Source organism: Zosterops lateralis (assembly GCF_965231275.1).
Source record: "Zosterops lateralis genome assembly, chromosome: 4".
In the NCBI taxonomy this organism is placed as follows: domain Eukaryota; kingdom Metazoa; phylum Chordata; class Aves; order Passeriformes; family Zosteropidae; genus Zosterops; species Zosterops lateralis.
The window spans coordinates 2,732,716-2,755,404 of record NC_139765.1 but is presented as its reverse complement, the minus strand read 5'-3'; the positions used below and the strand labels follow the sequence as shown (position 1 = coordinate 2,755,404).

General features: G+C 49.2%; 1 protein-coding gene and 1 long non-coding RNA gene across 2 annotated transcripts in view; both read right to left on the bottom strand.

Annotated features, from left to right (window-relative positions):
* TSPO (translocator protein) overlaps positions 1–15,856 on the bottom strand; it is a 122,580-nt gene extending 106,724 nt beyond the window's left edge. The window contains exon 1 of the mRNA XM_083860477.1: positions 15,852–15,856. The gene's annotated coding sequence lies outside the window, so the exon portion shown is untranslated. The remainder of the gene's footprint in view (positions 1–15,851) is intronic.
* On the bottom strand, positions 5,907–10,654 carry LOC310909131. The gene is made up of 4 exons (XR_014590004.1): positions 9,954–10,654; positions 9,533–9,639; positions 7,576–7,690; positions 5,907–6,045 (listed from the first exon to the last, which is right to left on the bottom strand). It is a non-coding gene; the product is annotated as an uncharacterized lncRNA (long non-coding RNA).
* Positions 15,857–22,689: the final 6,833 nt, after the last annotated feature.

The following is a 22,689-nucleotide window of genomic DNA, read 5'->3' as shown; positions in this document are numbered from 1 at the left end:
TAAAACAAAAAAAAAAAACAAATGGATTATGGAGCACTGTGGTGATAGACACTTGTAGAATCTGTATGGAGGAAACACTGAAATCTGACTGCCCTGGCAGAGAGAAAACATTTTGGTTTTGCACAATGCAGGTGGGTTTTGCAGTGGGATGTCAGATGCAGCTGGAGCTTTGCAGGTTCCCTGCAGTGTGGTGCAAACAACATCCTCACACTGAGTGTTTGTTGCTGCTTGTAAATCCCAGCATAGAGCAAGAGTTTGGTTTTGCACTGGGCAGTGGTGTTAGGATGTAGGCACTTCCAAGAGTGGAGAACTCCATGAAACCTCACCTGTTTGAAGTGGTTTTGCTTCATGATGTTATCAGGACAATCACTGCATTAGTACTGAATGAAAAAGCTGAAGTGGTTTCATCCAACTGGCTTTTAATGTAGATCCTAAACTTCTTTTCCATTTGAATGCTTGATCTTTCTCTTCAATGCAGGCTTTTTCTGTATGAATTATTTCTATTGCAGCGATACATCTCTCACCATGCTGTGCCTTTGAGGTTACCATTTGCAAAGGGCTGGCCTGAAACCTGATAACTGCACTTGCCATGAGGCAACATATCTACAAGGTAGCTGTGAGCAGACAAACTTTGCTCAGTGTGACCAAGCTTTCCAAAGGGCATCAAGCAGAATGTCACTTACCTGAGGGACCCTTTGGCACTGAAAAGCAGTGAAGGTGTGGCTGGCATCACCTGGTACCTGTATTCCACCATTTGTCAGCAGCACCATGAGGAGAAACTTCATGAGAGAATTGATAATAGCTGGAGAACAGAACTGATAGAATTTTACAGAGCTAAAAGCTTTGAGTATTGGAAATGTTTTGGACCTTTGAAAAAGTAGGTGTCTAATGGAGCTGTAATACCACTCAGCTCCAGACAGAATCAAGTGCCAATTCCTGGTTATCAAACCAGCCAAAGAACAGGCTGTTCTCAGGAGATAATCCCTAATGCTTCTCCCTTGTATTTATAAGCCCTGGCAGGGCTGTCTGGCCAACTGCAGGAGCCCAAGACGTGCTGTGGCAAGTGTTAGATAGGTGAGAGTAGGAGAAAGTTACTTTGCCTGTGCTTCATCAGCTCATGGAGCAGTCCTGGTGCCCAAAAAAATGTGTATCCACCAAATAATTCAGGAAAAACCCTCCATTTCAGAATGGCTGTGAGAAAAGGGGGGATTAGCACAGGATCAGTCAGGGAGGAAGGGCCTCCAGATGCCTTCAGTCTCATCTTTGACTCAACACTCGGAACAGGTTGTTGAGTGTTGCTGACAACCTCCCAGGGGATTTTCCCTGTGGGCAAACTGCTCCAGTATCTCAGAGTCCTCAGCATGAAATCGTCTTTGTATCAAATTGAACTGTGTGAATTAAGAGCCCTCGGTTTTTGATTTGCAAAGCAGTAACCCCCAACATCACAGACTGGCAGGGAATTGCTCTCCCTTGCATGTGATTGGAGGTCTGCTAATGCAGGGCAGGCTGCACTTCCCAGGTGTTTGTTCTTCCCAGTCTTCTTCCACATACCTGTTTGTCAGACCAGCTGCTATGGAAGCAATTCTGAAGGATTCCCTGTACTCTGGGAATACAAATCTGTGTTCTGGCCCTTCTTGGGAACCACCAGCAAGATGTGATATTGCCACACTGAGGTACAATGGGCAAAGTGGCACCTGTGGGTCACTTTCCCAGCACTGCTGCTGTTCTCTCACTGTGCCTTCCCTCTCTCTGCACTTCACTCCAATCACAAGCTTGCTGAAGGATGAGAGACCCACCTCTATTCCCTGGAAAAATTAATCGCCTTTCACAGTTTATTCTGATGGCTTCCTTTATTCAGACCATTTTGCTTCTGCCCTCAGTCTGGGCAATTACTATTAGGAGGAGAATAGGATATGGGGGAGATTTCCAAAATGTTTTGAACAAATTGGTGTTCATTCTCATGACAAAGAAAATTACAGCACAACATGCCATGGACAGCGGTACCAGGGAAGGAGTCTGTGGCCTAGATTTGGATAGGTTTTGTCAAGATGAAACTCTGCTGAGAGTTTAGGACGTAAAACAGTATCAGGCTAGGGGAGGGAATGTTGCTCACAGTGCTGGTCTGCTACTGGCTCTGAGCAAGGACCTGCATTGCTCAGCAAAGTACAGAACACTGAATTTCTAATCCACAGCCACCCTTGAAGGTAAGTTGTCTGGTTTGGGGGGGGGAGGTTGTGTTTTTATTGTTTGGGTTTACTTTGGCCTTTTTTTCTGTTTACTCAACGTGCAGAGCAGCCAGTGAATTAGAAGAACTGCCTTTTCCTTGCTGGAGATCCTTCCCAGCTCATCCCTTCCTCCATGTTCTGCATTCTCTACATTACCTGTCTTCCACAACCCAGAGGCTGCTCTGGGATTGCAGGACCTCCTTCCAGTTCACAGCCAGAAATGCTTTTATTCCATCTTATGCAGAGCTCATCTCCTGGCAATCAGCTGAGCTTGCAGCAGGAATCTGTCCAGCATGAACAGCCAACAGAGTGAATTGCAAAGTGTGGCCTTAGGACAGAGGTGCTGTGGATTTCTGAGCACTGCCACAGGCTCATTCCCCTCTGGCTGCCTGCTCAACGTGCCTTTGAACTGCAGCAGCTTTTTAACATCCCAGCTTGGGACAGAGAGGTAGCACTTCCTGAGACAGAAGGTCAGCAAAGACAGAGGAACCAGCCCCCTTTGTGGTGTTACTTTCCTGTGACTCCCAGAGATGCATTTCTGGGGTCTCAGCATGCTGCAGTGACAGCACCTGGTTTTTCTGATGTTAAAAGGCAAGAGTGTACCATTCTCTTTTTTTTTTTTTTCTTTTTTTTTTTTTTTTTTTTTTGGTGGTTGGTTGGTCTCAGTTTTGTTTTTTGTTAATTTTTTTTAGTGTGGCCAGGGCTGGCTGTGACAGTGTCACCAGCCCAAACAACTTCCCCAGAGACTGGTAAGAACTGGGGTTTCTGAGCTGCTGGGGAAGACCAGGAGTCTGCTGGATTTAAGGCATGGAAGGAGATGCAGAGTGGAGGTTGGTGGGGAAAAGCTTTGGAATTATTTGGACAGCTGCATGACCCAGTCTGTGGAGGGGAGGGGAACCCAAAACTTGTGCTTGCAATGGGGTAGAAGGTTGAAGAAAGGGCCTATCACAGACAAGATATTTTGCAAGCTCCTGAAATCCTCCGGCACTGTGTTTAAGAGACCAGGTAGTTCTGTAAGGCCACTGTGATGCTTTTCCTGTCTTGGTATCAGAACAGAATTAGAAAGCCACACCTGGTGAGGGTGGAAAGGCTGAGGATGCAGTGCTCAGACAGTTCCCCTGTACTGACTCACCCCCAATGACTCTAAGGTGGGTCGGTACCTGTGCTCAGGCAGATCTGTCTCTCCTTGCAGTCACAGCAGATTCCAGGTAGGAATTTAGTGCTGATACCAACAAAGCCACATGAGCACATCGTGTGCTGCCCCTCCCAGGGGGTCAGAGGGACAGAACCAGCTCAGGCACAGAGAACAACACTGCAGAGAAACCTGCAAAGACAGAGAGGAGGGAGAGTCAGAAACAGCAGATCTGAGCTCACAACTCTCCCATGAATTCATTAATTCTGTATTATTCATGTTATAGACAATATGGCTCATATCACCAACTCTACAGAATATTTCTTTTGACTTGTAAAACATCTTTAAAGGTAAGACACATCTAAGTAAATACATTATACCATGTGCATTTAAGCTGATGGTAAATTCCCCAAATGACACTTTGAAGAACTGTGATTATCTTGCCTCAGTTACAGATTCCATCCAATTTTTGATATGGGTTGTCTATTTATTATTTTAAAATTTTAGTCAAGATACATTTTTAGTTACATACTGCAAGCTTAAGTGGTTATGTTGTATCTAAACTGCTGAATGAAATTATTCTGCTGATTGGATTTGGTACCAACTGTCCCCTCTCCTGTGGCCTGTTAAAAAACTCCTTGCCTAACTTAGTGATAGTGTTGATTCCTGAATGATGAGGTGAGTTTGTAACCTTTTTGATAAAGTTCATAATTTTTGGTTGTTTATCTTTTGCATGTAGTAGGAAAAGCCTTGAGAGATTATTTGCCTCAGAGTAACCTTGGAGAGCGGGTTATAGTCCTGTCCTGCACAGTGCTCAGAGTGATCTGTGGCCCTGAGAGCAGACACTGAGGCACAAGCTCTGCTTTAACTGTAGCTGAGCTTTGTGGACCCTGAGATGAGGTTTCACAGGACCAGAACACACTGGAACAGTTCTGGAAATGCTTTCCACTGACCGAGAGTGCTTTATTTTCATCTGGGTTTGGGTCTGCTTTGTTTTTTTCTTTCCCTTTCCTCACCAGCCCCATCCTTTAGAGCAGACAAACACTCAGGTGCTCATAAGGAAATGTGCTTTTTAAAAATTGTTATTATTCACTAAAGCATAAAAGAAAATTAAACATTCACAATATTTAGATGCTAATGAGACAGTTCCTGTGTGGACATGAGCAGCAACAGCCAAGGCCCCTGCAGGTGTCCAGGCACTTACACAACCTTCAAGAGAGGATTTGCCATTCAGCCACAGCCCTTGCAGGGTTTTATCAGATTTCTCAGCCCTAAAAGAAAATCTGAGTGATTTTATCCAAGTTTGAAGTTAGCTCTGCTTCTAAGCAGGGAGTGGGACTTGTTGTCCTTCCCATGCAAATTTTTCTGAGGCTCTCAAGTGGTGATGGTTGTGAAAAGGAGAAGAAAAGGACTAAGGAAAAGGATATATTTAGACTTCTAAGTATTTTAATTCCAGTAATTGCATTGAGTCTCTATTATATAATAATTGTGTTCATTTTCCTTACACTTTATGATCCATGCCATAGCTGGAGCATGATACCACATGTGATAATCAGAGGACATTTATGAGGTGAAAGGTGAGGAGAACAAACCAGAGTTCTGCTCCCCAGGGTTTGGCTCTGTATCAAAGTGCACAATTTGGGCTTCAACCACCACAGTGGCTCAAGGCCCCAGGATGATTTTCTCTGTAAAATTCAATTTATTAATCCAAATGCTGCCCAGACATTACTGGGGACGAGTAAGTTCTCAGTTCCTTAGCTGGCTGTGCACATTCCACTTTTCCCTTTCTCCATCAGCTGCTGTGCAGTTTCTGGATCACCCCCAGATCCCTCCAGCAGCTCATGTGTGATCCTGCCTGGGGATTGTTGTGCTTGCAACTCCTCTTTAGGGAATCTTTGTGGGGTTAAGTGGTGAAAATAGGAATTTACTGGGCAGATCTGGTGGTGTTTCCTGTGTGCCCAAAGCACCCAGGGCAAAAGGCATGAGGCAAGACAAAAATGGCTCTCCAGGAAACCATTCCTGTGTGAGTGGAAACAGGGCACGGCACCGGTTTGGGGAAGGATCTGCAGCGAAAGGAGAACCCACCTGCTCTTTCCCAATTACAGGTTTGATTATTTCTTCCTTATTCCCCATCTTTTACTGCCATCTACTGGCTTTGACTGAACGGCTTCTTCCTACAAGTTTTGACAAGGGACCCTCAGAGAGGCTTTGGGGATGGATTAACTGAGAAACAGAATTAACTGAGAAACACAACACTTGTGGAATGGTAAACTCAGACACCCATTGGGAAGAAATAACAGATTAAGAAAGGAGAAGACAATTCTGAAAAGTCAGCCCCTAAGCATTGCATTTCAGCATTTAGAAAACAAGTAAATTTGGGTTTGTTTGTTTGTTTTGAAGCAAAGCTTTTGTTTGGAAAACAACCCCCCAGAACCCTCCCAATGTTTAATTTTAAACAGATCTATATAAAAGGGGCCAAAATGCATCTTGAGAGTCAATTACATTTTTTGTGGCCTTACCTGCAGCCAGGACTGGCAAAATGGCTCCAAGAGGCACCTCAAAGCTCTCTCAGGTGAAGGAAAGCAGCTGCTTGCTTGGACAAGAGTATCCTGCAGTTTGTTTCTCTCTGAATGTGCTGTCAGGGAACAACATCCTGCAGGGATTGGCTGTTTCATGGCTCCAGGAAAACTGCAGGGGATATTATAACTAAAAATTATCAGATGGGCATTGAGTCAGGCAAAAATCATTCAGAAAAGGTCAGTGCTTTGATTTTGCTGTTAATAAAGGAGGGCAACATTAGAAGGATCTTTATTATGGTAGGGCCTTGATGAATTTCTTCTTCTCTCCTCTTACACACAGCTTCTTCAGTGGGTAAACCCACCTGAAGACACTAATTCTCCTGCTCTCACAACAGGAAAGGAGAGGAGGCTCCAATTCCAGCCCTTCCATGTTGCTGCCCCACCAGCAAGTATTGAAGCCCTTGGCTGTCAGCAGGTCTCCTCCTGCCAGGAACAGAGTGCTCATCTCCCTGTGGGTAGGATTATATTTTTTTTTGTATTCCAGTATATCCTTTCCTAAGGAAAGCACTGGAGCTGAGCACTGGCTCAAACACTTCCTTTCTTCACTTGTCACCTCCAGCTTTTAAAACATCTTGAATGACTTTGCTATAAATCCTTGAATTGACTCTGCCCTGTGTATCTCCCCACCCATTTTCCCTGTAGGATGTTGGGAACAGGCTCAGGGGAAAAGGAGAAAGCTCTTTTCAGAAGGGCAGGCCTCAGATTTAAGAACTGAATCACAGTGTCCAAGTCTGCTTTGACACATACCTCCTCCATGAAACTCCCCAAGGACAAGAAAGAAAAAAAACCCAAAAAACTGATTTTTTTTTAATGCTCAGGAACAGAGGAGGAACTTCTCAACTCTGGTCACTCATCACCACAGGAGGGAAGAGGAGAATCCAGTGCCACAGGGAGATGTTAGAGCATCCTTAATCCTGGTAAAGTACTTAGAGAAAATTCACTTTCTACTACATCCATGGGTGGAGGACACTCCTCAGCAACAAATATCCTTCTCTGAGTGTGTTATTTCTGCTGTAACAGAGACTAGTTCACACTCCTTTTACACTTTTCCACACAGAACAATAGTGGACAAGATGTGATTATCCAGCCCCATGGCAGGGTAGCACAGTTATTGCTACTGCCAGTTTTAAAAACAATTGTGAACAGAGGAGATCCACCTCAAGTCAACTCCTGTTGGTGGAGATAAAGAGTTTGGATCCACCAGCCTTAATACTGAAGCCCAAAGCCAAATGGCCTTCCCAAACCAGCTGAAGTTACAGCTCCAAGGAAAGACAAGACTGCCTTAACCATGGAACCTGGGCAAGGAAAATGGGAATATCTCTGCAACCAAATGTTCTGTGCAAGAATAATTGTAGATTCTTGTGTTACAGATCCAGCACAAACAAATCTACCTGATTGTCCAACAGTCCATTTGAAGCAGGAGCTTTGTCAGAGTGGTGCTGTCAGACCTCACCTGGCAGTCTGTGCTTTGTGGGTGAGGTTGGTGTGTATTTGCACTGCAGGAAATGAATGTTCCCTTCCCAGTTCAGCCCAGCAGATCCCAAGGACTCTTACAGGAATATTTATCCTTTACTTCCCTTTGTGATAACAATGGTTTGGGTTTGAGAACTTGAAATAACTTCAAAAGAGAATAAATCACCTTTTTCTTCTCCTTTCTTTCTTTCAGGTGCTGGACTTGCCTCTGTGGACGTGTGCTGAGTTCTTGCTGCAGGGAACTGTCAGGCCTTGATGGCTGTGAGTTCATGTCCTTCTCACTGGGGAATTGGAAATAATTATTAATTAATTGCAGAAATGTTTTCTGAAACCCTTCCCCTTTCTCCTGCCATGTGGGACAAGAGCAGAGATACAACAGAGGTGAGGGGTGCACAGTTTGGGGAAAATCTGAGTTCATCTGCAGGGAAATAAGTAGGGGATGTTTTGGAGGGAAAAGCTGAGGTGATGAGTTCACCCAAGTTGTGTTTGCACAAAGTGGGACCAGAGGTGAAGGTCAATCCAAAGCCAACCTTGCTCAACTTCTAAATCCTAAGGTAAATTCTATAAGCTGCCCATTGAGGGACTAAAAATACATAAAAACGGAACCAAGAGCACTAAGAAGGTTCCTGGGGATCCCAATACAGTGTTGGCACACCCTTTTGAACAGACCTTTAAGTTTTGTATGAGAACATTGCATTTCTCTGTTGGGATTATTCACTCTGTGGACTGTGGGGTTTATTTGGATTTGAAGTCCCCCACAGTGGCAGCAGGGGAAGGACACAAGCACTCCCATCCTGGCAGTTGGATTGTCCCTCTGGGGGATACTGGGATTAGATCATTCCATACATTTGGCTGCTGAAATTTCCCAGTCTGGAGGCTTTAACTGACAGGGCAGCACAAAGATTGTTCTCTGGTGTGGGGTTCAGTATCAGCTTTGCTAGTTCAGATGAATTATACCCACAGCCCCAAATTCCCTGCTGAATTCCTGCTGGAATAACCTGACAGTGCCTCATGGAGCACGGATATTCCCACGCAGAGCTGCCACTTGAACACCAGCTGTGTCAGGAGCCAGCAGAGGCTCCAGGGAAGCTCAGTGGCATTGGGACAAGGACAGGTTTATATCCCATAGAATTCATTATTTATACCACTCATCCTCCAGCCCCATTGATGTCCCTGGGGGACACTTGACAGAGTTCCCTGGAATTCAGACAATTCTCCCTCCCTGAGGTCAAAGCAGAAGAAGGCAGTGGCTGGATGTGCTCAGGCAGCCTCTGTGCCCACAAGAGAACACAGCTCCCTGCAGGAGCTGAGTTCATTTCAGAGCCTCAGGAGAAGCCTCTGGAAGGTCTTTTCCCTAAGAAAAGGGATTCACATCCCTGCTTCCAGCACACCTCCAGTGGGACCCACCTGTGAGAGCTTTCCACCAGTTCTGTAGTTCCAGCTGGCTCCATAAAAAACTCCAAACTTAATCCAAGCAAAACTCCATCCTGCTCAAACATTTTATTTTAAGGCATCTCTGAGGGTTATTCTTTGGGGTTTAATTTCTGTGAGAGAAGATTCCCTTAACTTCAACACTGCTGATGGATGATGTCCCCAGGCTGGCAGGGGAGGTGGGTTGGGATATTCCTAGGGGCGCGTGGGAGCTCCGGGAGGTCGGCACCGGGAATTGCTGTCGGAGCCCCTCCCAAACACACCCTGTCGGCATTCCCGGGTAATACCAGCTGTTTCTTGGGATCATTTTGGGCTGTGGGTGGGGCCTTGTCCAGGCGGAAGCATCTCCAGGTGCCTGTTCAGAGCAGCCCCAGGCTGAGGAACCACAGGCAACCCTTTATCCACTTCCATCCCAGGAATCCCAGTGCCTCTCCCCGGGATGTGTTTGGGACACTGTGAGCCACAGGCAGGACACTGAGGCACAGCTCCTCCCCTACAAATACTAAGGACAGGAGGTGCTGGTTCCCTTCCTGGAGCTCCCAGCCTCCTCCCAGCCAGCTGGGACACACAAGGAAACACCAAGGAACATTCCTGGCAGTGAGCAGGAGTCACCCAGGGCTCTGTGCAGCTCCGGGCCAGGAAAGTGTCCCCAGGCTCAGCACCTGCTGAGAATTTGGGCTGTGAACACTCACCTGCAGGAAACGCCCCTCTGCAGGCAGGACCAGCTCTGACACTCTCCAGAAGAACATTAGCCATAGGACAAAATGAACCCTTCAGGACTCCTCCTGCTCATTTCTCCCTGGAAAAGGACATGGAATGAGCACCTTTACAGCTGTTGGGTAAATTCCGGAAAGGGCAGGAAACCAGGGTTATTAGAAGAGTTTTGTGCTGCCATGTCAGGTACCAGCCAGTTCTGCTCTAGAGCCTTTCTAGGGGAAACATTAACAGGAAAGAAGGAGCTGCATTTCCACAGGAATTCCCTCGCTGGTAGAAACCATTCCTATCCCAGGCAGGACCTTCCTCATGACACTGAGACTGGCTCAGTTGCTTGGAGCAGGGTTGCTCAGAAGGCCAAGATTCCGAATTCAATCCCCACATGGGCCAACCACTTACCACCGTTTGACCTGATTATGCTCATGGCTCTTTCCAACTCAGCATCTCCTGTGCTTTGAAAATAAAGCATAAACTGTTTACACTGGCTTTTTAAACCCACTGGTTTTTGAAAGGGGAGGGGAGAGGAGGAACAGCATCAAGTCTCACCTGGCAGGTGTTGGAGGAGGCTGGAGCAGGAGCCGGACTCGACCCCAGGGCCCCTCCTGGAGCGGCTCCTCCTGCCCGCGGCCATCCCGGTTCCCATCCCGGCCTCCATCCCGCACCCCGCCCGCCGAGAAAAAAGCGGCTCTGCCCAGGACCCAGACCCCAATTTCTAGGTTCGGATCCCGGTACCGGCCCCACCTCAGCGCCTCGGGCTCCGTACAGCGCTCCGAGCAGAGTAGCGGCCCCGCCGCGCCCCGGGATGAGCATCCACCGCACTGAGCGGAGCGGGCGCGGCTCCACCGGGATTTATGGGCGGGGCGGGCACAGGTGTGAGGGCGGGGCGGGCACAGGTGTGAGGGGCCCCAGAGCGGCTGCGCGGGGCGGGGCTCAGAGTATTTAACCCCCGGGAACTGGCCTTGGAGCCATTTGCCCCTCGGCGCTCGGGGCGGGAGGATGTGGCCGGGCCGGGCTCTATATCTCTTTTCTTTTACATTTCTTTTTTTTCTATATTTCTTGTCCTCTATACCTCTCCTTCCTCCCCTCCCCCACCCCCTACACCCTCCCCCCCCCTACCCCCCCCCCTCCCTCTCCCCCCTAGCCCTCCCCTCCCTCCCCCCTGGCCCGGTCCCCCCCTATCTCCGTATACACCCCAACCCTACCCTGCCCTGCCTCTCCATCCTCTCCCTCTTCCTTCCATCCTTCCTTCCCTCCCCACCCCGGCTCTCCCTTGCCCCCTCTCCCTGCTCGCCTTCCCCTCCCAATCTCTCCCACCTGCCTTCAATCCTCCTCCTCCTTCCTCCACTCCTCCTTTCCCCACTACCCCGGCTCCTTCTGCCCCCTCTCCATGACACCTTTCCCCCACACCTTCCTCCTCCTTCCCTCCAAACTGCCTTCAATTCTACCCCTTCTCTCTCCACCCTGCCTTCCCTCCAGCCCCGACCCCCCTACCTGCCCTCCTATTCTTGTTCTCTATTCCTCGCTCTCCTTTTCCCGCAGCCGCGGGGAATTCTCGGGGCGCCGGATAATAAAGCCCAGAGGGCCGGACCGGCGCCCCCTGCCCTCCCTGGGGTCCCCCCCACACGGGGCCGGACCCGCTCAGTGGGTCCTCCCCCCATACCGGTCAAACACACCGCCCGACACCGCCGGGGCTCCGGCTTTCCTCACATCACACGGGGGGTCCCCGGGGAGGGTTGGGGGATAGGGAGGACCCCCTCATTAGGAGGGGGTCCCGGGGGGTGGGTTAGGGAGGGAGGGCCCCCTCCGGAGGGGGGGGTCCCTGGGGGGGGTCGGGGTGGGCCTCCTCCGGAGGGGGGGGCGGTCCAGGGAGGGGGTGGAGGGGGGATTTCCCCCTCCACCCTCTCCCCGGGCCTCCCCCTCCGGACGGGCCCCGCCCCGGCCCCTCCCCGGGACCCCCTCCCCGGACCGGGGCCCTGGGGGGGGGGGGGTGGGGGGGGTGGGTGGGACAGAGGGGAGGTGCCGCTCGTTTTTCCGGCGATCTCTATGTGTGTGTATTCACGGTACAGAGTGACGTGACCCCTCCTGCTTCCCCCCCCACCCCACCCGCCCTCCCCTCCCTCCCCCAGGCCCCGGTCCGGGGAGGGGGTCCCGGGGAGGGGCCGGGGCGGGGCCCGTCCGGAGGGGGAGGCCCGGGAAAGGGGTGGGATCCAGAGGGGGGAAAGACCCCCCTCCAGACCCCACCCCTCTCCCCGGACCCCCCCCCTCCGGAGGGGGCCCACCCCGACCCCCCCCAGGGACCCCCCCCTCCGGAGGGGGCCCTCCCTCCCTCACCCACCCACTCCCCAGGACCCCCTCCTAATGAGGGGGCCCTCCCCAACCCACTTCCCCCCAAACCCACCTCCCGACCCCCCCCAATCCCCCTCAGGACCCCCTCCCGGCCCCCCCGGTGTGTGGTGTGTGTGTGAACGACACTGCGGATCCGCCCAGCGGGTCCGGCCCCGTGTGGGGGGGACTCCAGCGAGGGCAGGGGGCGCCGGTCCGGCCCTCGGGGCTTTATTCTCCGGCGCCCCCGAGAATTCCCCGCGGCTGCGGGAAAAAGGAGGAGAGGGGAGGAAGGGAAGAGAAGAGAGACAGGTGGGGGGTGAGGAGGGGTAGGGAGGGGGTCGGGGTGAGGAGGGAAGGGAAGGAAGGGAAGGGAAGGGAAGGGAAGGGAAAGGAAAGGAAAGGAAAGGAAAGGAAAGGAAAGGAAAGGAAAGGAAAGGAAAGGGGAAAAGGGAGGGTGGACAGAGGAGGAGGAGAGGGGAATACAAGGGGGTAGCGGGGTAGGGACAGGAGAGGAAGGAGTGTGAGGGGGTCGAGTTTGGGGGAAGGAGGGAAGGGGTTTGGGGGTTTGAGGGAAGGGGTTTGAGGGAAGGAGGGAAGAGTTTCGCGGCGAGAGGGAAGGGGGGGAAAGCGGAAGAAAGAAGGAGAATAAGGGGAGAAGAAAGGAGAGTAGAGAGGGGGACAGGAGGGGAGGCCGAAGCCCCCGCGCCTCACCTGCGGAGCCCTCACGGGGAGCTCCTGCCGCACCGCGCCCAGAGTGAGCAAATGGCGGGCGGGGCGATTACCGGGGCTTTAATCACATCGGCCCCGCCCCGCGCAGGCGCCCTGGGGCCCCGCGCACCTGAGCGGGGTCTGGCCCCGCCCCTGAAGGCGCGGCCCCGGCCCCACCCGTGTCCCGCCTCACGGAGCTCCAGCCTCACCCGGTCCCGCCTCACCGAGTTCCGGCCCCACCCCGGGTCCCTCCCGTCACACCTGGTCTCAACCGGGGCGGGATTGTCGCTGGGATACGGATTGAGCCCGGTCATGCTCCTGCTCCGGGACCCCCCAGACCCCGCCCCTTCCTGCAGCGCCCTGCAGAGGAATTTGTGGAATTTGTTTTGATTTTTTTTTTTTTTTAAATCCAGGATAGGCGGGTAATTGTCATGGAGAACCCCCCAAAATAAAGGATATGTGGTCGTGGCACGGGCAGTGTTCTGCTTTAAATTAAAAACCCATTGGGAAAAAAATAAATCTGTGGAATAGTTCATTTCCAATCCTGGACCGGCTTTCTGTGTGATGGATGGGCTGTGATTCCAGCTGCTCCCATGGGATTTTTGGCTTGTGGGGCTCTAATGAAATGCTGGATGCTGAGCACGACAGAAAATAATGGGAAGACTCTCTGCATCAGGCAGTGTCCCAAAGAGCTGGCAGTGACCGATATTCCTGGTTGGAATTTGGGGATTCCCACAACATAGTTGTTCCTGTGTCTCTGACACTGCCCAGCATTCCAGGCTGGAATTTGGGGATCCCAGCACAGCCCTCCATAGTGTTCCTGTGTCTCTGGCACTGCCCAGCATTCCTGGCTGGAATTTGGGGATCCCAATCCCAGCTCCCCCCCCAGCACATCCTGCTGCTCCCTCAAGTCCCCTTTAACCAGGATCATTATTTGGGGTGGGGGCACACAAACCCCAAAATTGGCTTTAACCACTTTTGGGGGATCTCTCCTCTCCCCTCCTCACTGAATTCCCTCTGACAAAACCCAGCCCGAGGCTCAGCTCCCCATCCCTTCAGTCCCTCTGAGGAATTGCACTTGGATTTCCCAATCCTGCAGGGCAGCAGGGCTGTTCTCCTCATTGAGGATCTTGATTGCAGTGACTGCTTAAGAAATAACTCAAAGAAATTCAGAGAATGAAGAGACAATAAGGAAGAGCTGCCAGCTCCAAACAAGGGCTGCTCAAACCCCTTCTCGATGATTTGCTTTAATTAAACAACGCAAATTAACAAATCCAAACAACACTGATATAGTTTTATTCTTTTTTAATCAGCTTCTAGAGGAATATTACAGATTATAAAAGAACGTTTTTAACCCCAAAACTCTTCTAGAAGATAAATAGGGCTGCACTGCACTTGGAGGGATTTAAAGCCATGTAGAAATTCTTACAGGAATATTTATCCTTTACTTCCCTTTGTGATAACTCAATCTCCACCCTGCCATGAGCAATTCCTTGGTTTCTCCTGGAGAAACCTCATGGCAGAGGCAGTTTGCAAAGGAGTTGTGTTTGGAGCAGGGAGTGCTGAGAGCTGTGTCTGCCTGTGCTGGCAACATCCACATGGAGCAGCCTGGGCAGAGAGATGGAGCAAAACCCCTTCATTTGCTGTTTAAATAGCCCCTACTCTCTAAAGGAGGGTTTATTTACACCCAGCATTTTCCCAGAGCTCAAGCTGGCCCCGCTTGCCTAAAAGATGTGAATATTTTCTATTTCCTGCCTTTCATTTTCCTGGGGGCTGATTTTAGTGGCAGATAAACAGATCTCCCCAATAGACCAATTGGGAACCCCAAGCACAAGCTCATCTTCAAAAAGGTATTGGAACACAGGTGCTCCCTGCCCTGAATTCCAAGCAGGACTGTTTGGGAAGGTGCTCGTGGAATCATCTTGTCTTGCTGTTTTCCTTGAGCCCTGGAGATTTGCAGCAGGATCCTCTGTGGTGTCAGTGAGGGATGGAGGAAATGGGGTTCCTTCTGCTCTTGGTGATCAGATCATCTCCAATTCCACCCATCAATTTCTACTTCCCAATAATGAAGCTGGCTTGGAAATTATTGATTTCATAAGTGCACTCTCCAGCAGCTGTAACTCTCTCTTACTGTGTAACCAATCATTGTGATCCAAGTCTTTTCAGTCTAATCATTGCCAGCATCCATTTCAAGAAATCATTCCTTGCTGTTTCTATGGACCATTTGGGTTGTCATCCTTCACCCTGGGGGACAGAGCTGGGCAAAGGTTCCCTGACAGCTGAACAATCCTTTAGCAGTGATTGAAGCAGTGATTCAGTCTGGGAGCAGGATTGGATCCAGGCAAACAGGATTGGATGCAGGAAAACAGCTGGGAATTGAAGCTCAGCACTTGTGGGGAAGAACTCCCTGCTAAACTTTGTCCAGAGTATCCACCTGGTCCGTGCCAAGATCATCCATTTCAAGCTTTTTGTCGTTAAAAAACTGCACTTGGGTGAAATCTTGACAGGACTCTCTCGAACCCTGAGCTTTGTCACTCTCCCTCCTGAGATTTCAGCAGCTCCAGAAACGATACAAAAAGGAGGTTTCAACTGAGTCACCTCATTCAATTAAAGCATCATCCCGTTCTTGTGAGATTTGCCTTAGTAACAAGCAGCACCTTTTCCCTCTTCCCTTGCTGGCTCCCACAAATTCCCAGGCACCTTCAGGATAATTTATGGAAAGGATCATCCCAGGAAAACCCAAGGCAGCCGGGAAGCCGTGTGGAAGCCCAAACTGATGGATTTTTTCCGGCATTGCTCCAGTGTTGCCATCTAGTGCTGCAAAAGGAGAATAAAATCCGAAGGAGTTTATTCGTTCCCGTGGTTCTGTAGGAAAACTTCAACCTGAAACAAGATTTACACACACAAGAGCTGCTCCCAAAGATTTTTTAACAGCACAACAAAAAGCCCAGGGCTAGAAAGACATCCATAAAGTCCAGGACTAGCTCTGCTCCAAATGCCCAAATTGCCAAGACAAGGAGCTGGATGTGCCCTTGTTCCTGTTAATTAACGTTCCTAGTTTGTCTCACACCTTAAGTTGAAAATAAAATGTTAGAACCTTCTAATTAAAAAATTAGAACCTTCACCAGCTTGCTGTGGATTCAGTTATTCAGTGATAAGTCACCGAAAAACTACTGAAAATTCATGATACTCACTGAGCCAAGTCATCCATTTAACCTAGAACTGCTCCTGCAATTCTGGAAAATAAACACAGTCCCAGAGAACAGCCTCGTTTTCCCTGGCAAGGCTGTTGGGAACGGCTGGAGTGTTTCCATCTGTTATCCAGCTTTAAGAGTTAAGGCAGAGCCCGTTAATTCCACACATTCTCCCAGGCACATAAAAACCGCTCCAGTATTTTTTACCTGGCGCCGACAATCGTCAGTGTGGTACACGTAACTTCCGGTTCGGTCCGCCATCTTGGGTGCTGGCAGAAGTCACTTCCTGTTAGGACGCCATCTTTAGTGTGGCACCATGCAAGCACTGGTGGTTCACCCGCCATCTTTGATACTGGCGGAAGTAGCTGCAGCTTGAGGCGCCATCTTTGGTGTGGCACATGCAGCTTCTTCCTTTGGTCGCCATTTTGGGTGCTGGCAGACGTCACTTTGGTTGGGCCGCCATCTTTGGTGTGGCACATACAGCGTCTTCCTTTAGTCACCATCTTTGGTGCTGGCAGAAGCCGCTTCGGCTGGGCCACCGTCATTGGTGTGGCACATGCAGCTTCTTCTCTTCGTCGCCATCTTGGGTGCTGGCGGAAGCCGCTCTGGCTGGGCCACCATCTTTGGTGTGGCACATGCAACTTCTTCCTTTGGTCGCCATCTTTGGTGCTGGCGGAAGCAGCTACCGCATGAGGCGCCATCTTTGGTGTGGCACATGCAACGTCTTCCCTTAGTCGCCATCTTGGGTGCTGGCGGAAGCCACTTCCGCTGGGCCGCCATCTTTGGTGTGGCAGCACTGAAGGCCCCGACCTGGCCCAGGCTGCCCTTCTACCCCGACCTTTCACTTTGGAAAATATTGCAAAGACAGGCAATGGCTTCAGAAATAACCATGAAATTCGAGGGAAAGGCCATTTCTGAGAGAGATGCTGGAGAGGCCAAAGCAGTGCGTGCTGAGCTGAGCTGCTCATGCCAAGCCTCTGCCTGGGGTTTGCTCTGCAGCTCCCCTGATGCATTCATTTAGAAGAATTAAAATTAAAAAATAAATAAATAAAATAGATAAAATTAAAATAGATATTGCTGAGGTAAGGTAGGTAAGCTTTCCTTTTTTAACAGAAGCCGGATTTAAGGAACTGATAAATCATGAAGCCTGTCAAACTAAGTTTGTGCATCCTGACTAATCAATAGACCCCAAGAATACAAATACAATACAACTATAAATCAAATAGTCATGAAAAAACAGGATTCAGTTGTCATGTAACACTAAAGGGTTAAAAAGTCAAAGCTGAGGAAGACCATCTTACTTCATCATTTTTGGGACCTTGCCTCATAAAAAGGATCACTGACCCATTTCAAAGAACAAACCACACATGATTAATGGATTTTTGGGCTAATTTCCATACAAAGCAGGGAGTGGGATGTACCAGAGTAAGGAATATGCATTTGTGTTTTGGGAATTCAATACATAAAAAGACCCTGTGATCATCTGTGAATTGTGGTGTGTATCAGGGAATTATCCCCACACGCTGCCCGGTGTTGTAATAAACATACACTTTCTAACTTTAAATTATTAGAGAGTCTTTGTCCGTCAGAGTTGGATATTGGTGTTGGATCAATATCCATACTTTTAAAATAAATCACAGGGAGGTGATGTGGGTTCTACCAATCTCAGGTTTTGTTTTGTACTACAGGTTGTTTTGGTTTGGATAGACAAGTGTCTGCCAGGGAGGATGGGATTCTCTCCTGGAATGTAAGCTTCTCCTCTTCCCCCTTTCCAAATCATTATAAATTTGCAATTAAAATGCAATTTAAATGCAGTTAAAATTGCAATCAAAATTTGCAATCTTTGCTGTCAGGCAAAGATTTTGGGAATAGGTATAGCAGTCCTTTACTATTAAAGGGATATTAAAAATACTAATGTTGTATTACAAAAGAATAAGCAAAAAAAACCAAACAAGAAATCTTAGAAAACCCTGACAGAGTTAGAAATACAACCTGATGCCCTGTTGGTCAGGGTGTTGGAAACAGTCCAAAATCAGCCCTCCTGGATTGGCAGATGTGTCCTGTTGGAAGCAGAAATGATTTTGCGGAGCCAAGGGTTTAGAGATGAGTCTGGTTTTCTTTTGGGAGTCCCATGGGAACACTGAAATGCCTGGTGACACTTGTGGCTGCTTTTTATCTGAGTGAAAATGGTTTATCTCCTTCTCCCTGAGTGGAGCATCTCACAATGGGATGATGAAATGTGTCCTGCCATTGGTGAGCCTTGATGGCCCATTAACAGAGGATATTCCCATGAGGGTAGTGGAAGAGTGAAAAGAGATAAGAAACAGTGCCTCACCTGGTTTTAACAGCTGGCTTGTTATCAGAGAAGGCAGTTCCCCCTCCCTTCTGGAATTACAATAAAGAAAAAATCTCCCCAACCGGGTTTTAACAGATGGAATAGAATAAACATTTTTTGTTGTTGTTGTTACAAAACCCAAGACATTTTCCACCCCTTATTCTGTTACCATCTGCATAACACCTGACACACGGGCACAGTTGTGTGTGTGGTCTCTGTGCTACACCACTTATTGGTAATGATGTGGTTTGTGGTCAGCTGGAGTGGCTGAGGAAGGGATTTCTGAAGGAAATTCAGGTGCCCTGGACTCCATTTGTTCATGGCTATCCCATAGATTACCACCTGCGAAGCCCTTTGCTCATCCTGTTCCTTTGCCTCCCCAGAGCCAGCAGCTGGCTGGTGTCCAGTCTCTTTAAAATGGTAAATAAACAAAGATCCAGAAGCCAAGCCAGTGTGACTCTCACCACACAATAATTCAGTGCTCTGGAGAGCTAATTCTTGTCTCCATCAGGTCCTTCCAGCTATGTCACCTTAACCCCTTAAATGACACCAGGAGCCTTGGCAGGAGCAGGGACACAAAGGAGCAGGCAGGGAACAGGATCATCCTCACCTTTTTTTTCCCCAGTTTCATGTCTTTCCACTCCACCTGGAATCAGGTTTTTCGTATCACAGCCAGCCAGGTACTCAGCATTAATTTGCTCAGAAGTTTTTCTGTGTTGCAACACACAAATCCTTGTGGCAGTCCTTTAAATCTTTCCATCTGGAAGGATCCAAAAATTGCTTATGAACAATCATTCTTGGGTACCTCAAGTTTGAAACACATCCTCTGTGTGGTAGAGTGAATTCAACCCAACAATTCCCAGTTGGTTAATGCCAAACTTTGAATTATTTGGGATGAATTGTTCTAATGAATTGTGTAAAACTGCCTCCATTCTGATATTAAAGATGTTCCTTGAGAAGTAGCTCTTGACAATATAAAATGTAATATATATCACACACTATCCTGTTTGGTGGAAAGAAAATGAATACAGCATTATTTTTGTATTAGGTGAAATAATTTCAGCACATGAAATTATTTGGAAATGCTGTGTTGAAATGTTAGTTTTTGCCATTGTTGAGACAGAACCTTTCTTCTTCCTTGAAAGATGTTACCACTTTTCCTTTTTTTTTCCCACCGGGAAATACAATTACAGAAAATTATTTTTATCTGCAAAATGTTTATGTTTTGATGAACACCATATTTTGTAATTGCAAAATCTGGTAGTTCAATCTGTGTTTTCATTACCTTATGGGATCAGTGTGTCCTGCAGGCACCTTGCATATTTTTTATCATGTAAACCCTTCATGAATCCTGTTTTTCCCCTCTGATTTCTCAGCAGAGCCTGAGCCCCCTTGAAGAGACATCTTATAAATAGAAAAAAGTTATTCATACCCATAAATCACCAAATAAACTCTACCTATGGGATCCAGAAATCACATGGGATGCTTTTGCCAGTTCTCAGCACCCCAAATTCACTGGGGTTGGTTTAATCCCCACAGGATCCTGGAGAAAGAAGGGAATGAATAATTCTGCATCCAGTCTGAGGGCTACATAATATGTTGAATAATTGAATATCAAATGAAGAGGATGGAAGGAACTATTGCAAACCAGCTCATTTGCTGAAAAAAAAAAAAGGCAGCATCCTGTGAGAGGAGAAATTTGTGATCATCTAATTAAGAAATATTAAATTGTCTCTACATTTAAGGGGTCTGAGCTTCCAGTTTACTTAGAAAGGAAGCAGAGAGAGGGTGGAAGCAGGGATGTGTAATTTGGGGGGAATACAAAGACACTGTCCAAGCACTCAGGGATTATGTTAGGGAAAAATGAGATTACACTATTTTTTAAAATATTAAAATCAAAGAATAAACCCAGGGGAAAAAATTGCCAATTTTCTATCAAAGTACACTTCACAGCTTGTGTACTGTAGTTTTTTTGTTCAATGGGTTTTTCAGTAAACTCTGAAAGAAAAGATTAACTAACAACTTCCCTGAAAATAAATTTGATGTACCGAGTGCATGTCAGTGTCTTCATTATACATTTACCATAACATAATTAAGCTTTCCTCTTGAAATTAATTCCAATGAGCTCCCTCTTAGGAATTTTCACATACCCTGAAAAATGAAAAGGGAACAGAGTGACATATTCTTAAAGTAATGTAATGAACACAGCATTGAGAATTAAAAGCTATGGGATAAAACCCTATTTTTTGTTTCTCATGTGTACAGTGGGAAGCAGTGAGGAGAACTCAGATGACTTTGCTGTCTCAGGGATGTTCAGCAAAGAATGCTCTCCAAAAATCTTCCCTTAAGCTGTAAGAACTGCCAAGGAATTGTTGAGAAGTGGAGCTCAGGAAGGTGGATGAAGGAGAAAAAACAACCAGGACCTTGCCCTTGAGTTTTCAGAGAACTAAGGTAAAACTTTGCGTGTGTAGAAACACTTATTTTTGTTGCCTGTGGAGAAAGTGAAGGCCACGTCCCTGATGCTCCAGTCCAGGCATCCACCTGGGAGAAAATGATGGACATGAGCAGAAAGCGATATGGGGAGATGGGGAATAAAGGTGGGGTGTTGGTGTGTGCAAACTGCGAAAGGAAGTAGAAACTCACCAAAACTACGCTCGTGGAGGCTTGGAGGACAGGGAAAAGGAAGAAGACGCAGGCAAGAAGCTGGGAGAGATACACGGGCAGCGGCAGCGAAATGAGGCAGCAGAGGGACAGCAGGGGTGAAAAAAAAATAAATGCCCTGGGGTGGGGACGTGGGAGCTGGAGGACACCACGGGAATGAAAGTGAGGAGAAAAGTGGGAAAAAATAGGAGTGACGGCGCCAATGCACAAATCCCGCAGCCCCTCAGCCCCCCAAACCCCCCAGAGCCCCTCAGCCCCCCAAACCCCCCAGAGCCCCCCAGCAAGGCGCTCCTAACTCGCACCGAGCCGCCGGACCCCAAACGCCCTGAGGCAGACGCGCCCCCGAGGAACCTCCGTGCCCGCGCAGCCCCCGAACGGGGAGGCCTCAGGGACCGCGCACAGACACACGGACACACGGACACACAGATACAGACACCCGGACACACGGACACACAGATACAGACACATGGACAACCGGACACACGGACGCCCGGACACACAGACATCCGGTCACCCCGACACCCGGACACCCAGACACCCGGACACACAGACACGCAGACACACGGACACACAGATACAGACACACGGACACCCGGACACCCGGACACACAGACACGCAGACACACGGACACACAGACAGACGGATACCTGGACACACTGACAAACAGACACACGGACACACGGACACACAGACAAATGGACAGACGGACACCCGGACACACGGACACAGACGCACAGACACCCGGAGACACGGACACACGAACATATGGACACACAGACAAATGGACACACAGACACCTGGACACACAGATGCACAGACAGACGGCCACACAGACACATGGACACACAGACGCACAGACAGACGGCCACACAGACACACGGACACCCGGACACCTGGACGCACAGACACCCAGACACACGGACAGATGGATACACGGACACACGGACAGACGGACACCTGGACGCACAGACACCCAGACACACGGACACACGGACAAATGGACAGACGGACACACGGACACATGGACACACAGACACACGGACACACGGACACATGGACACACAGACACACTAACATATGGACACACGGACACCCCGGACACACGGACACCTGGACACATAGACACCCGGTCCCACGGACAAACGGACACACAGACGCATGGACACACGGACACACAGACACACGGACACACAGACACACGGACACAGACGCACAGACACACGGACACACAGACACACGGACACACAGACACACGGACACCCGGACACATGGACAGAGCACACCCGTGCGCACCTGTGGCGCGCGTGTCCGCGCTGACCGGCACGGAGAGCGGCAGGAGCGCTCCCGCCCACCCCGTGCGGTGCCGTGTCCCCGAATCCCGGGATGTGCCCTGAGCTGGAAAGCGCCCACAAGGATCGCCGGGTCCAATTCCCGGTTCTGCGCAACAATCCCACCCTGTGCATCCCTGAGAGCGCTGTCCGAGCGCTCCTGGAACTCTGACAGCTTTGGGGCCATGACCATTCCCTGGGGAACCTGTTCAGTGCCCGACACCCTCTGGGGGAAGAACCTTCTCCTGATATCCACCTACCCTTCCCCTGACACAGCTCCAGCCGCTCCCTGGGTGCTGTTCCTGGTCACCAGGGAGAGATCAGCGCCTGCCCCACCACTTTTTCTCACGGAGAAGTTGTAGATGGCGTGCGATGAGTTGTGGATTGTAGAGTCTCTCCTCGTGCTGTGCTGTGCCATTCCATTCCGTGCCGTGCCATTCTGTGCCGTGCCATTCCATCCTGTGCCATTCCATTCCATCCTGTGCCGTGCCATTCCATCCCGTGCCATTCCATTCCATCCTGTGCCATTCCATTCCATTCCATTCCATCCCGCGCCGTGCCATTCCATCCCATGCCATTCCAT